The sequence below is a fragment of the Alligator sinensis genome, unplaced genomic scaffold, assembly GCF_000455745.1.
Source record: "Alligator sinensis unplaced genomic scaffold, ASM45574v1 scaffold998_1, whole genome shotgun sequence".
Classification (NCBI taxonomy): domain Eukaryota; kingdom Metazoa; phylum Chordata; order Crocodylia; family Alligatoridae; genus Alligator; species Alligator sinensis.
In genome coordinates, this window is record NW_005842630.1 from 219,765 (window position 1) to 235,507 (window position 15,743).

Below are 15,743 nucleotides of genomic sequence, written 5' to 3' on the forward strand. Positions count from 1 at the left end.
CGCAGTGGGTGAGGGTGGTGGGAGTGAGGTGATTGTGGCAGAGGGCTCCCTCAGGGAACCACATTGCAGTGCCAGAAGTTCATAGTGGTTTCAAATGGGCACCAGCTGAGGCTTGGTGCTGAGGGTGGTAACATGGCAGGTGAATTGGGGAGCTGGCAGCTCAGGGCAAGGAAGCCAAGCAGGGTGCTAGAGAGAAACAAAAGAAAGAGCAACTGCCCCACTGGCAGGGGGAAATGCTCCAAGCATGGATTTGCTGTAGCCCAGATGGGGTGATCCATCTGGAAATAGCTAGCACTTGCCAAAATGTTGTTGGGTGGCCTGCTCCTTGTCAGCTGTTTCTCCCATCTCTGCTGTGGGCATCAGGCCCTGGTATTAGGCACGGAGGTGCTCTGTACGCTGGTGTTGTTGCACACTGTAGCGACTGCATTGTTCAAGCTGTCTGGAAAGGGGAGTGAGGGTGGGGGCTATGCTTTTGTAGGAAGACCTTCAGCCCAGGTTTTTATTGTGGGAACAATGAATTAACTGTCTGTGTGAGTGGGGGCAGGGGTGTTGTGCAGTCCAGTATTGCCTAGTATCCTTGTAGCTGAACTGGGCCAGCCAGTAGGTCTCTGAAGTGCCTTGCTTATGAGCCCAGCAGAAATACTTATTCCCTGTGAAACCTACTGGTGAAAATACAGGCATGCCCCCCAAACAGCTGCAGTCTGGAAAACCTGCTGCTTCATCCAGCTCTTTGGCTGACAGCTGGGAGGTGCGGAGGGGGTGGGTGTTAGGCCAGGGCCCGCTGTCCCAGATGGGAACAGCAGAAGTTCCTTGGCTTGGGAGGGGACGGAGACCTCTGTGAGATGTACAAGCAGAAAGTGCGGGCCCTGAGGGACGGTCATGAGTCCTGACCACCAGGCAGGCACCACAGACAGTTGGTTCAGGACAGATATAGGTTGTGTTGGCCCTGGTGAGAGAAGAGAGGCTTTCTGGGCAAGGATGATGACCTTGCATTTGGGGTCAGGAGCAATTGGCTTTCCTGGTGTTTGTCCATGGCTACCTGCCCCAGGATGACCTGCTTGCTGGTCCTGCCATGGATCATAGAGAAATAGGGCTGGAAGAGACCTCCAGAGGTCACCTATCTCCTTGCCTGAGGCAGGATCATCCTTATCCAAAGTATCCCATACAAATCCACTGTCTGACCTATTAGCATTGTTAGGCTTCTGCTCATGGTGCAGTGGTCAGGCCAGGCTTCCCCTCCCTGAAATCCTTCTTCCTCCCATCTCTATGGACTGCTCTGAACCCCCACGGGCAGGTTTTACTCAATGATATCAAGTGTTAGTATCCTGGGGAATTGAGCTGGGCCTGGCAGAGGCACAGCTGAGCCCCAGGTCAGCTGTGTGCCCACTGCTGTAACATGCCTGTTTTGGTGTAGAGGGGGCAGTATGTATGCCAGGGAGGAAAGGGGGAGCTGTCCTTTGGCAGTGCAGCCGGGGTGATGAGTGTCCTATGCTGAAGGCTTGGGGCAGCAGTGCTGGCATGTGCCCATCTGCAGGGTTTGAATGACACTCCAACTCTTGGGGGGGTCTGCGGCATTGGCATCTGGAAGGAGCCGCTTCCACCTGAGCTGCTTAGAAATGTGCGGGGCAGGCCAAGGCCTCTCATCTCTTATGGGGATGGTGTGGCTCAGCCCCCTCCGACCCCTCCCCATATTTTGAACCCTGCCGATCTGTTCTTGCTGTGTGGGTTTGAAGCTGCTAATTCAGCAATGTGAACAAGTCTGCCACAAAGGCAAGTGTGGCTGCCTTTACGTTTGTCCTGCGCTCAGGGCCCTGGAGGGGGCATTTTCTGTGGTTGCTTGGGCTGCTTTTAATGCCTTGTCCAGTCTTTGACAACCCAGAAGGCAAAGGAGAGAGAGTCCCCAGCTGAGGGAAGGGATGTAAGGAGCAGAAGTTGAAAGGGTCTCTGCTCCATTATGAGGGGGTTGGCGTCCATTAGTAAGACCCACATTGGCCTCCCTCATGCTCTGCCTACAGAGAGAATTGGGCCTTTCCTGGAGACCAGAAAGGGAACTCTCCCCTGTCACTGTGGTGGTCTGGACTCTAAGGTACGTGCTTGGGTGGGAAGGCCCCCGTCCCTTCCCTTTCTCTAGCTGCAAAGTTGTTGCTTTGTCACCCTTTGTGCTTGTTGTGTGTTACTTTCTTGGAAGCTCATGTATCCTCTGCCCTCTACCACCACTCTCTCCTTATGGATCCCAGTCCTCTGGACGGCTGCTGAGACTGCAGAAACACTATCTGGGAGCAGGCAGTTCATCCTTCAGCCCCTATCTTGTCCTGCCTGTGAGGAGTCCCACAGCATATGTGTTGGTTGTTGGTTGTTCCATGCCCAGGGGAGCCTATTTTCATCCAGCTAGTGAGTTGGGGAGCCCTAGGACCTCTACCCAGGTGCAGTCTGTCATCAGTCATGTGGTGCCAGGTTCCTCAGGGATCCTATTGCCCCAGCTCTGTGCCCCTTTGGTATGTTGGCTTCTTCTAAACCCAGTCCTTCCTCAGGAAGTGAGGATGGTGCTCATGGAAACTGTGGTCTGAGGTGGGAAACTGAAGTGCTCTGAAAAGCCAGCTTTCCGGGTTACAGAGCCTGGGGAGAAATGTTGTGCTCCCTCCCATCAGATCGCTCCAGCTCCCCCCTCACCTGCACCCTGTCCCTGGTCCTTCTTTTCCTGGGAAAGCACCCAGCACCCACCTCCCCCTGCAGCCTAGACTCAAAGATTCATCCTTTCAAGGCTGCTTTACAAGACAAAAGCGCCTCTCACTGCCCCCAGCAGCCTGGTCCCAGCTCAGCCCCATCTCCCCCTTCTCTAGCCGCTCCCTAGAGTATGAAGTGCCTCTCTGTCCCAGATGACCAGCTGGGGAATGGCACCCCTGATGCTCTTTGCTAAAGCAGCCACAGGACATGGCCAGATCACTCCATGGCATTCCAGTGACGGCCAACCTGTTAGACAAGAGAGTAACAGCCCCATCTCCACAAAGCATCCACTGGGCTCCTGGGGCACCAAGACCTGGTTGCACCCCGGGGGCCATCAAGCTACAAGTAGGCCCACCTCTCACTGACTGCACTGGAAGGCAGCCTGCATCTTGTTGGATTACCCAGACCACCGAGTCCACCAGCACGAGGACAGGAACCTCCTCTTGGTGCCCAGTGATCTCTAACTCCCCACCAAATCACACCTCCCATTGATCTATCACAGTTCCTGGCACCCCTGTACCAAGCCCCAGCTGAAAGACTTCTTCATGGCCTGCAACATCTCCCCTCTGCTTCTGTGACTGCGCCTGGAATCCTGCGGGGACAGAGACAGGGCTGGATCTGCTGGGCTATGTTTCAGTCCTGCAATCTGCTGGCTCTGAGAGCCCCTGATGACAAGATCCAACTACTGGGCTCTGCTGACAGTGCCAGTGCCAGTACCGGCATGGGAGCAGGCCCAGGGCCTATCTACATGTTATGGAGCCCTCTGCTCAGAGGCATGACTGTCCCCACTGCTGCATCCCAATCTTGGAGCCTTGGGCATGGAGCCGCTGTTGTGTCACCTGCTTGCTGTATCCATAGGGGGTGCCCAGTGTTCAGCAATGGTCATGCCATGGCTTTCCTGTCCCACTGGGGCCAAGAAGCATCTGCATTGTCTGTTCTGACACTGCCCTGGAAATGAAGGCACAGCTCTGTCCTGTGAAAACTACTAGGAGCCTCTGTTCCTGTGAGGTGCCCGCAACCCACCCATGAACTGAGGGTTTGAGGAACCCTCAGGCTGCAAGACAGCCCCCTAGCAGCCCCCAGTCAGGGATGCTGCTGGAACCTAGCATCCTGGATCTAATGGCATAGTGACAGCAACTGAAAGCTCCTTGCTCTGTCATGGCTTTCAGAACTCAGCATCAGGATTTGGGTTCTCCTGAACATGAGATGTTCTGCCGGCATCTGCCTAGAGAGCAGCCATCTAGCACCAAGGCCTCACTGCATCGCCCAGAAGCCTTTTGTGCTGACACAGGAGCACCACCCCTCTGCTCTGTTGGTTTCTCCCTGTCTGTTCGCTGTGATTCACCGTTAGAAAGAAAGAGCTGCAGACCTTCTTTTAAGTCTTGCCCCATGCCCTGCTGGGACTGAGATGTGGCCGTGTCCCACCTGTCACTGCATCCCCCAACTCCTCTGGGACAGGGCTCTGCTGTCTAACCCTGCTCCCCTTCAGTGTTACCACTTGTTTGAAAGTGTCCCATGGGAAGCACCACCCGCAAACATAGGCCTCTAATGTCCCCCTCCCATGCCTCAGCCCAGGTTCCCTTCTGCCCCATTTATCTCCTTCTGTCACTGGCACTGGCAGTTCCAGTAACTTGCTGGCAGGCATGTATTGAGCTTTGAGATGAGGAGGTGTGAAAGTAGTTGTGTCAGTGCTGGCAGCAGCTCAGCAGGGGAAGATGGATGAGGGGGCAGTGGCCCTGCACCCTTGGGGCTGAGTGGGGCTGGTGCAGTGAGGCCTGGAATTGCACGCGAGGCTGCAGGCCTGTTCTGCCGTTCACATGCTCTGTTCAGACCGAGGAGCTGCTTTGCTGGATTCCAGGTGTGTCCCTGCTCCATTTTCCAGTTCTGTCAAGAGCAATGATTCTTCCTGGAATCACACTCAGGAACTAGCGTGACTGGCCTCCTCTGGTCCAGAAAGACCCAGCTCCCAGGCTGCTGCCCCCACAAGCTCCTGCACAGCACTGAACTCTGATCCAGGGATCTTTGCAAAAGCCTTCCAGGCCTGGGCCCTCAAGAACTAGCTGGCAGCTTCTGAAAGAGGAGACATTCGGTAAAGGGAGCCAATAGCCTTTGCCTCACCTGGTGAGGCCCCTCACCTCTGTATGCTTTGAGTGTACAGGGACCAGCCAACTTCCCCTATGGCCATGATTCTAAACCAGGGTGCTACAGCACCCTTAGGAGCCAGGAGATCCTTGTAAGGGGGTACCACACAATATTTACACTGTTACGTGAGAAAACACATGCTCACATTTCACAAAATAAACCCAGAGATGGCAAATAGGAATCCACAGTATCAGAAACATTCTGATCTGTTGTAGTCTTTCTGAGTTCTTTGCAACAGAAGAATTACTCTATTATTTTTCCATAGTGAAAAAAGGAGTGAAATCTAAAAGCTGGCATATTCACAGATTCATAGATGTTAGGGTCGGAAGGGACCTCAATAGATCATCGAGTCTGACCCCCTGCATAGGCAGGAAAGCGTGCTGGGTCTAGATGACCCCAGCTAGATGCCTATCTAACCTTCTCTTGAAGACCCCCAGGGTAGGAGAGAGCACCACCTCCCTTGGGAGCCCATTCCAGACTTAGAGTGGCCAAAGTCTGGAATGGGCTCCCAAGGGAGGTGGTGCTCTCCCCTACCCTGGGGGTCTTCAAGAGGAGGTTAGATAGGCATCTAGCTGGTGTCATCTAGACCCAGCACTCTTCCCTGCCTATGCAGGGGGTCGGACTCGATGATCTATTGAGGTCCCTTCCGACCCTAACATCTATGAATCTATGAATATGCCAGCTTTTAGATTTCACTCCTTTTTTCACTATGGAAAAATAATAGAGTAATTCTTCTGTTGCAAAGAACTTAGAAAGACTACAACAAATCAGAATGTTTCTGATACTGTGGATTCCTATTTGCCATCTCTGGGTTTATTTTGTGAAATGTGAGTATGTGTTTTCTCATGTAACAGTGTAAATATTGTGCGGTACCCCCTTATTCTGAGTCTAAAATGGTTGAGAACTACTGCCCGAGGATAAGGCAGCCCAGAGCCCAAGGAGGACAATTAGGGAAGGACTGGAGCCTAAGGCCCTACTCAAATGGCCTAACTTCTATTGCCTGAACTTCTAGATGTCATGACCCCTACTCAGTGGCAGAAGCCACACAAGACAGCAGCCACCAGATAGCCCCCTGTTCTCTACCATCTTCAGCACAGTTATGGCTGGTTATGGTGGATCTCCCTGAATAATAGAGCTCCTAGTTTGAATGGGGTCAGGTCACTAAAGGACTCAAGTAGAACATGACCCCCCTGCCTCCTGGACCTTTCTGATTGCCGCCGCTTCTTATCATTGCCTGGACAGCCAGCACATTCGTGTCAGAGTGCAGCAATATCAGAGGCTATTGCAACAGTCCCTACCTTCTTCAGATCAAGGGGCGGTAAGGGCATGTCAAGTGCCAGAAAGCTGAATCCACCCACTGGGCCTGAAAAAACCCATAGCAGAGCTTGTTGACCTTCATGCGTGGAGTACTGTGTATTGGCCCCTCCCATTGAGCAGCCAGGCAAAAGCTTGCATGTTGCTCCTGTTAGGAGGAGACACTGATAGCAGAGACGGGTATTGCTGGCATCACCCTGTTTTATTTATAAAGAATGCACACAGTCCCAGAAACCGTGTCCGTGCTCCAATCCCACGCCCCTTCCAGCAGGGTGCTGCACTGTAGGGCTGTGAGAAATTTCACCGGCTGTTTCGTTTTGACATTGTTTCGACCAATTTCGAGGTTGAAACAGCAAAATCAAAACAAAAAAAAAGGCTGTTGAAATAGCCTTGAAACAAAATGAGGCTGGTCGAAATGTTTTGAAAGTCAAAACCACCATAGGGTGGGGATGGGAAATCAGTCCAGCTGGGCTGACTTCTCATCCCCAGTGCAAGATCTGGCAGGGGGTGGCGAGGCAGCCCAGCTGGGCTGTCTCTTGCTCCCGGTGTGATCTAGCACGGGGGACAGGAAAGCAGCTCAGCTGGGCTGCCTTCCATCCCCAGCATGATCTAGAGCTGGGGATGAGAAGTCAGCCCAGCTGGGCTGATGTCCCATCCCCAGCGGAACGTTGAAACAGGGTCAAAACAGCCTTTCTGTTTCAACAGAACGGAACAGAACAGCTGTTTCGAATCAAAATGAAATTCGATACGAAACACTGTTGTGTTAAAGGTGAAATGGAATGGTGCCGTTTTGCACAGCCCCACTACACTGATATTGTCCATGGAGTGCTTGGAGTTTTATCTTCCCTTACCATGGGCTTCTCCTTTCTCACTCAGTCATGTGCATACCCCAATCAAACACTGCTGGGGACATCCCCTCTGCAGGATGTGAAATGAAGGACAGTGGTTATGCTTACCAGTGTCAGTGAGGTTTAAGCTAAGTTATAACCATGTGCCATGCAGGTCTGTGGAGGTTGACTTGTTAGCCATGTTATTATTGTAGCTGAAAATAAACTTCTGTCTAGCCTATTTTGATTTAAAATATTGATTTTGTCAGATTGGTGCTGAATTTTTGACTATACAGCCAGGGAAACTGCCTTGCCTGAAGCTGTATCGGTGTAAAATGTGAGGTCAGCATGTGCCATGGGAGGAATTCAGCTAGGAAAAGAAGGGGCTTAGCAGTAAGTCATAACAATCTTTCTAATTGGTGGTGTTTGTGTTGCCACAAGTTGGTGCATGCTTGAAGAGGCTGTCAGCAAGGTTGAAATTAAATAATGCATTATCAGGATACTTGATCACCAAAATGAAAGAACAGTGTGACTAATTATGGACAGACACAGCTCAGTGATCTGTATATAGGCCCTGTCAGTATTGTTAAAAACGGAGCAGAAATGAAGACAGACATAGGACAGGGATGTGAGACTGTGCCCCAGACCTGCTCACTCAGGTCTCCATGCTCATTTCTTTAGGAGAATTTTCCTGAGGTCATAGCCATAGTTTGCCTGCATGGCAGAGAAGCAGTTGATGGAGATGGCTTCCTGTGCCATGGGTGTGATCCTGGACCCACAATTCCAGGAGATCCTGCTCATGAGGACACCACACCCCAAGATGGAAGTGGGAGCACCAGGCCAAAATAGGGAGCACTTAGCTGTCCTGTTCACGCTGCTGGAAAGGCGTGGGCAAGAAGCAGTGCAGAGCCTATCCAGAGCTGCGTTCATTAGCTTGGTGGCCTCAGAGGCTTTCTGTGATGCCTTGTCCTGCTGGGATCAAGGACTGTATTCAGAGGCCAGGCCAGCAAGGTAAGTCCCAAAGGGGCACCACCTCATTTCTTTGTATCTTCACTGAAGATAACTTGCCCAAGTCTTCATTTTGGGGGTAGGTGCACAGGCACATGACATGCTTCCAGCCTTTTGGGATGAACCTCCTTCTCTGCAATGGCCTGTGTGTCCCAAGTGGGGTGACTCTCCAGTGTACAATGTGTAGATATCATCAGAGTGAAGCCAGGAAATAAACGACGGCAGCAGAGCTCAGGCTAGATAAGCTCTCCCCCGCCTCCCCTGGGACTCACTGTTAGTGGGATGCCTTGGGTCTGAATTTCCTGAGGGTGTCACAGGAAACTGGCTCCCCCACGGGAAGAAAATCAAAACATTTCTGTGGAATTGGACTCCCCCATTTTTGAAGCCTTTTGCAGGGATCCTTGGAAAGCTCTGCTTGTAGTGGTTCTTACAGTGCAGGCCCTGGTACTGTGACTTGGGCTGACAAACTGAGCTCACAGATGTTGTCCCTCCCTCCTCATCCCTGCAGCTCAGCCAGTGCTGTAGCATCAGGGTGAGTTACATCGGCATCACCAAAGATGGCAGCAGAGGCAGCTGGGGGGATTCCATTCATCCCCATGGTTGGTGCAATATTGATTTCTCAGGGCTTTAGGTGTTCAAATCCCCATGGCAACCTGGTCCCCAAGCACCAATCCATGACCATAAATTGTGTGTCACACAAAGATCCATCCAGGGCATGGCAGCAGACCAGGAAGTGTTTCAGAGAGGCATGAATACTGCTACACTACATAGCCCCCAGTGGTGGCAGCTGATACACACAAGACAGCAGCCTGGTAGAGGTGCCAGACAAGACAGCCCCTTGGCAGGCATGCCAGCCCGGAGAGATTCTTGATGCCCCTCTGTTTATGGGATCCTAGATGTCCTCCCAGGAAAGAATCTCCTTCCCCCATGCTGCTCTGGTCTCCAGAGGAGGGAACTTCTGCTCTCAGGGCAGAGACTGACTGTGACCCCACCATCAACCCCATGCTGGTGGGGCAATTCCCTTACTGCATCCTGTACCCAGCTCTGAGTAACTCTGTTCATGTTCTTGACTGTCCCCACACCCATGAGTTTGGTCAGAGGTGCTGGGACTTGGGAGAGAGCTGGTGAACAGCATGAGCTGATGTGTGGCAGTACAGTCCTTCACTGGGTTTGAAGCGGTGGCAGGCAGAAACTGGGGTGGTCTCCCAAGGGAAAAAGGTGGCATGATGGGGACATGCAATTCCTAGAGCCTGTGTCAAAGTGTTACCAGTAGTAGTTACAGCACTCAGATTATTTTTTTGGCAGGTCTTCAGCAGATGGGGTTAAGTTTGTTGGTAGGTTTGTTCTATTACACATTATCTTACTTTAATATTTTTATCTGTCATTATAATGTATCTGGTTTTATTGCAAGATGCCCTGAGTCAATTTTAAGGAATGCAGAATATGCGTATACTAAATAAATAAAGGGGGCATAGAGACAAAGTGCTCTCCTAGGTCTACACCAGCTCTGAGCTTTGCTGTTCTAGCCCTTCTCCTTTGCTGGGCAAAATCAAAGAGTGACATGGTATCATGGCAGAGCCCGGGGGCAGGAATAAAGCAGGGTCCAGCTGGGGCAGCAGTGCATGAGTGACTCTCTGTGCAGCCCACTCACTTCTCTGGAGCCTTTTGCTCAAAGCCCAAGAGAACCTGTTGTTGATGGTGCTAGCAAGGCTCAAGAACCTCCCTTATTGAACCAGGAGGCTGTAGGGAAGGTTTACAACCTGACAGGCCACTCCTACTTGTCCACCCTGTGACCACCTGTCTATTTGTAACACTCATACTGTGGGCCCTAAGGTCCACCTGGCTAACTAAAAGCCCCATGTGGGGCTAATGAGTGAGTGGTACAACTAAATTCTTGGGACAACTAAAGAAAAAAAAACAACAGGATAGGAGTGTTGTGTGGGTCAAAGAGTCAAAACATGAAAATAAGTGCGCACCAGGGGGACACCGAGCAGAGATCCCCGGGCCACATCCACCAGTCCTCAAAGGCATCCATGGAGCTGGTGGATGCCACCCATTGGTGCTCTGCCCAAAAACATGCATGGTCAAGTGACAAAAAAGCAGCCCTGCAGTCCCCGGGCACCTTTCCAGCCAGAGCTTCCTGCCTGGTCATCTACAGGGCCTGCTTGGCCAGGGCCAGGAGGAGGTTGACCAGGAGGTCCTGGGACTTGGCTGGGCCATGGATGGGGTGCCCAAAAATAAAAAGGTGGGAGGTGAAGTTTACCCAGCACCTCAGGAGCAGGTTCTGGAGGTGGAGGGGCTGTAGCCTGGTGCACTCGAGGGTCATGTGTGCCAGGGTCTCCCTCTGCCCACAGAAGAGGCAGGAGACTGGGATGTCTATGAAGATCGCCACATACATGCCCATGGCAATGGCTCCATGGAGGAGCCCCTGTAATCACCTGGAGTGCAGTGAGAGGACATCAAGGCCCATCTGGAAATCTAAGGTGTGCTGGTACCTTGAGCTCAATAGTCACTGCAAGGAATGGCCACAGGCTGGCAGCAGAGGCTGCTGCACTTGAGAATGGGGAAGCTGGCAGGTGCTCTTACACATCATCTAACACCAGTGTTGTTCACAGTACTTTACCATTCAGGTCAGTACCACTGCCTTTATCTTTCAGATGGGGAAGCTGAAGCAGGGAGAGAAGAGAACAAAACAGACCTCTGAAGTTTACTTAGTAGCTCCCCCTATTGATTGCGTTGATCTATGAAATCGCAGGTGGACAAAAAGAAGTGTTTATTGAAAAAGACCACTACAGCTAGGACCGAAACAAATTAGCTTCCACATAGCTTCAGTTCCAGCTGTGTCACTTTTGCTTATCAGGGGTCATACTCTGTTTATGTCCTCATACAGTGCACAGAGAAATGTAGTGCCTGAATAAATGCACTGCAAGCAAATCTCTCCTAACAGCAATGAGAACTGGGTTTTAATTTTGATGGCATAAAATGGTGGGATATTAAGCAATTGTCACCACTGAACACAACATGAGTTTAGGCATAGGATTATAATGGAGGGGATATATGAATTCTCATGACACTATGAATTCTCTTGACTTTCTGGTCATGACTGTCATACATCAGCCAGATTGTGTTAGGAATATAATTTGCAGGGCATTAACAGCGATTAAAGGGAGCAGGGGAGACTTGTGTCATTTAAATGACAATAACATGCCAGAAGAGTAACAATGTATTGGATGAAATCCAAGTTTCTTGCTTTCAGGATGCAACAGCATTTGTTTTCACTGGCACTAATCCACCAGGAAGAATGCCATTCAATTACCCTCACTGGGAATGTACTAATTCATTTTGTTAAACAATCATTGCTACATTAAGATTGAGCGCTCAGAAACCAGGAGTTGACAATCTGTAAGGTTTATATACAACCTTAACTCTGACCCCCCATGATGTTTCCATCATTGCAACACAACTTTTAATTACAGGCTTATCACTTCTGCCTCATACCTTTATGAGAGCTTGGGCTTGTAGCTAAGGCAGCATAATATTATCATATCGTGGCCTTCATCTTATGTTGAAGCTGTCAGTCATAGATCTAAGGAAGACAGTGTCATTCTCCCCATTCTCCCTGAGATTCTTGGCTTTGTGATGGAGGCAGCAGACAAAGAGAGAGTTCTAAGCTCTGCCATAGGTCTCCTTGGTGACATGGGACAAAGACACTTTATTTCTCCAGCAGGAGCCTTTTTGAGATGGGACTTGCTTTCACTAGATGTGTGTGTGGCACCCAATGTATGCTGGGTTCTAACCTTGATTGTAGGTGCTACTAAAATAATATTAATTGTTTGGATTGATAAAAAAACAAGAGTTGCGTGACAGGAACAGATATACGTTCCTAATGAGAGTCCCCTCAGCTGTAATGTACAGAAATTCACAGTATTTATAATATCTCTGGACACATGAGAAATCTGCTAGAAGAGACAAAGACCAAGCATCAGTTTTAAAAGTAACAAACCGATTACTGATTCCACTCTACAATCAAAAAGCCAGGCCCTTTGCAATAGCCTACAACACTTCTTTTGGACAGCTTCAAGCCACAGAAATAATAATACATTTAAAGAAACCCTAGGTTCCTAGCTGTCGAGTGACTCTATTCATCTCTCCTGATCCTTACATGCTTAAAAACTGTGACCTATTAGGCCTGTGCGAATAGGGAAGTATTCAATTTGGAGTCAGATTCAGCCAATTCAGAGGACAGTGATTGGATTCAGAGATTGGGGGGCATGGGCCCTGGATGATGCACAATGACAGCAGGATGCTGCTGCCAGCTGGTGATGGTGGCAGGTCTGGGGTATTTCCCTAGCCAGCAGCAGCAGTCTGCTGAAACCCTGTGCAGATCTGGGGGCTGTTCCCCCCGGGAAGAGCTCGGGGAATGATCAGAGAGCTGGGGAACTGATCCGGGAGCTCCAGCTGATACAGGGAGCCACCCCAGCTCCCAGGCAATGCATAGCACCCTGCTGAGCCGCACTGCACCCACACAATAAGGCAGCTGGCACGCATCATTTCTTTGTATCTTCACTGAAGATAACTTGCCCAAGTCTTCATTTTGGGGGTAGGTGCACAGGCACATGACATGCTTCCAGCCTTTTGGGATGAACCTCCTTCTCTGCAATGGCCTGTGTGTCCCAAGTGGGGTGACTCTCCAGTGTACAATGTGTAGATATCATCAGAGTGAAGCCAGGAAATAAACGACGGCAGCAGAGCTCAGGCTAGATAAGCTCTCCCCCGCCTCCCCTGGGACTCACTGTTAGTGGGATGCCTTGGGTCTGAATTTCCTGAGGGTGTCACAGGAAACTGGCTCCCCCACGGGAAGAAAATCAAAACATTTCTGTGGAATTGGACTCCCCCATTTTTGAAGCCTTTTGCAGGGATCCTTGGAAAGCTCTGCTTGTAGTGGTTCTTACAGTGCAGGCCCTGGTACTGTGACTTGGGCTGACAAACTGAGCTCACAGATGTTGTCCCTCCCTCCTCATCCCTGCAGCTCAGCCAGTGCTGTAGCATCAGGGTGAGTTACATCGGCATCACCAAAGATGGCAGCAGAGGCAGCTGGGGGGATTCCATTCATCCCCATGGTTGGTGCAATATTGATTTCTCAGGGCTTTAGGTGTTCAAATCCCCATGGCAACCTGGTCCCCAAGCACCAATCCATGACCATAAATTGTGTGTCACACAAAGATCCATCCAGGGCATGGCAGCAGACCAGGAAGTGTTTCAGAGAGGCATGAATACTGCTACACTACATAGCCCCCAGTGGTGGCAGCTGATACACACAAGACAGCAGCCTGGTAGAGGTGCCAGACAAGACAGCCCCTTGGCAGGCATGCCAGCCCGGAGAGATTCTTGATGCCCCTCTGTTTATGGGATCCTAGATGTCCTCCCAGGAAAGAATCTCCTTCCCCCATGCTGCTCTGGTCTCCAGAGGAGGGAACTTCTGCTCTCAGGGCAGAGACTGACTGTGACCCCACCATCAACCCCATGCTGGTGGGGCAATTCCCTTACTGCATCCTGTACCCAGCTCTGAGTAACTCTGTTCATGTTCTTGACTGTCCCCACACCCATGAGTTTGGTCAGAGGTGCTGGGACTTGGGAGAGAGCTGGTGAACAGCATGAGCTGATGTGTGGCAGTACAGTCCTTCACTGGGTTTGAAGCGGTGGCAGGCAGAAACTGGGGTGGTCTCCCAAGGGAAAAAGGTGGCATGATGGGGACATGCAATTCCTAGAGCCTGTGTCAAAGTGTTACCAGTAGTAGTTACAGCACTCAGATTATTTTTTTGGCAGGTCTTCAGCAGATGGGGTTAAGTTTGTTGGTAGGTTTGTTCTATTACACATTATCTTACTTTAATATTTTTATCTGTCATTATAATGTATCTGGTTTTATTGCAAGATGCCCTGAGTCAATTTTAAGGAATGCAGAATATGCGTATACTAAATAAATAAAGGGGGCATAGAGACAAAGTGCTCTCCTAGGTCTACACCAGCTCTGAGCTTTGCTGTTCTAGCCCTTCTCCTTTGCTGGGCAAAATCAAAGAGTGACATGGTATCATGGCAGAGCCCGGGGGCAGGAATAAAGCAGGGTCCAGCTGGGGCAGCAGTGCATGAGTGACTCTCTGTGCAGCCCACTCACTTCTCTGGAGCCTTTTGCTCAAAGCCCAAGAGAACCTGTTGTTGATGGTGCTAGCAAGGCTCAAGAACCTCCCTTATTGAACCAGGAGGCTGTAGGGAAGGTTTACAACCTGACAGGCCACTCCTACTTGTCCACCCTGTGACCACCTGTCTATTTGTAACACTCATACTGTGGGCCCTAAGGTCCACCTGGCTAACTAAAAGCCCCATGTGGGGCTAATGAGTGAGTGGTACAACTAAATTCTTGGGACAACTAAAGAAAAAAAAACAACAGGATAGGAGTGTTGTGTGGGTCAAAGAGTCAAAACATGAAAATAAGTGCGCACCAGGGGGACACCGAGCAGAGATCCCCGGGCCACATCCACCAGTCCTCAAAGGCATCCATGGAGCTGGTGGATGCCACCCATTGGTGCTCTGCCCAAAAACATGCATGGTCAAGTGACAAAAAAGCAGCCCTGCAGTCCCCGGGCACCTTTCCAGCCAGAGCTTCCTGCCTGGTCATCTACAGGGCCTGCTTGGCCAGGGCCAGGAGGAGGTTGACCAGGAGGTCCTGGGACTTGGCTGGGCCATGGATGGGGTGCCCAAAAATAAAAAGGTGGGAGGTGAAGTTTACCCAGCACCTCAGGAGCAGGTTCTGGAGGTGGAGGGGCTGTAGCCTGGTGCACTCGAGGGTCATGTGTGCCAGGGTCTCCCTCTGCCCACAGAAGAGGCAGGAGACTGGGATGTCTATGAAGATCGCCACATACATGCCCATGGCAATGGCTCCATGGAGGAGCCCCTGTAATCACCTGGAGTGCAGTGAGAGGACATCAAGGCCCATCTGGAAATCTAAGGTGTGCTGGTACCTTGAGCTCAATAGTCACTGCAAGGAATGGCCACAGGCTGGCAGCAGAGGCTGCTGCACTTGAGAATGGGGAAGCTGGCAGGTGCTCTTACACATCATCTAACACCAGTGTTGTTCACAGTACTTTACCATTCAGGTCAGTACCACTGCCTTTATCTTTCAGATGGGGAAGCTGAAGCAGGGAGAGAAGAGAACAAAACAGACCTCTGAAGTTTACTTAGTAGCTCCCCCTATTGATTGCGTTGATCTATGAAATCGCAGGTGGACAAAAAGAAGTGTTTATTGAAAAAGACCACTACAGCTAGGACCGAAACAAATTAGCTTCCACATAGCTTCAGTTCCAGCTGTGTCACTTTTGCTTATCAGGGGTCATACTCTGTTTATGTCCTCATACAGTGCACAGAGAAATGTAGTGCCTGAATAAATGCACTGCAAGCAAATCTCTCCTAACAGCAATGAGAACTGGGTTTTAATTTTGATGGCATAAAATGGTGGGATATTAAGCAATTGTCACCACTGAACACAACATGAGTTTAGGCATAGGATTATAATGGAGGGGATATATGAATTCTCATGACACTATGAATTCTCTTGACTTTCTGGTCATGACTGTCATACATCAGCCAGATTGTGTTAGGAATATAATTTGCAGGGCATTAACAGCGATTAAAGGGAGCAGGGGAGACTTGTGTCATTTAAATGACAATAACATG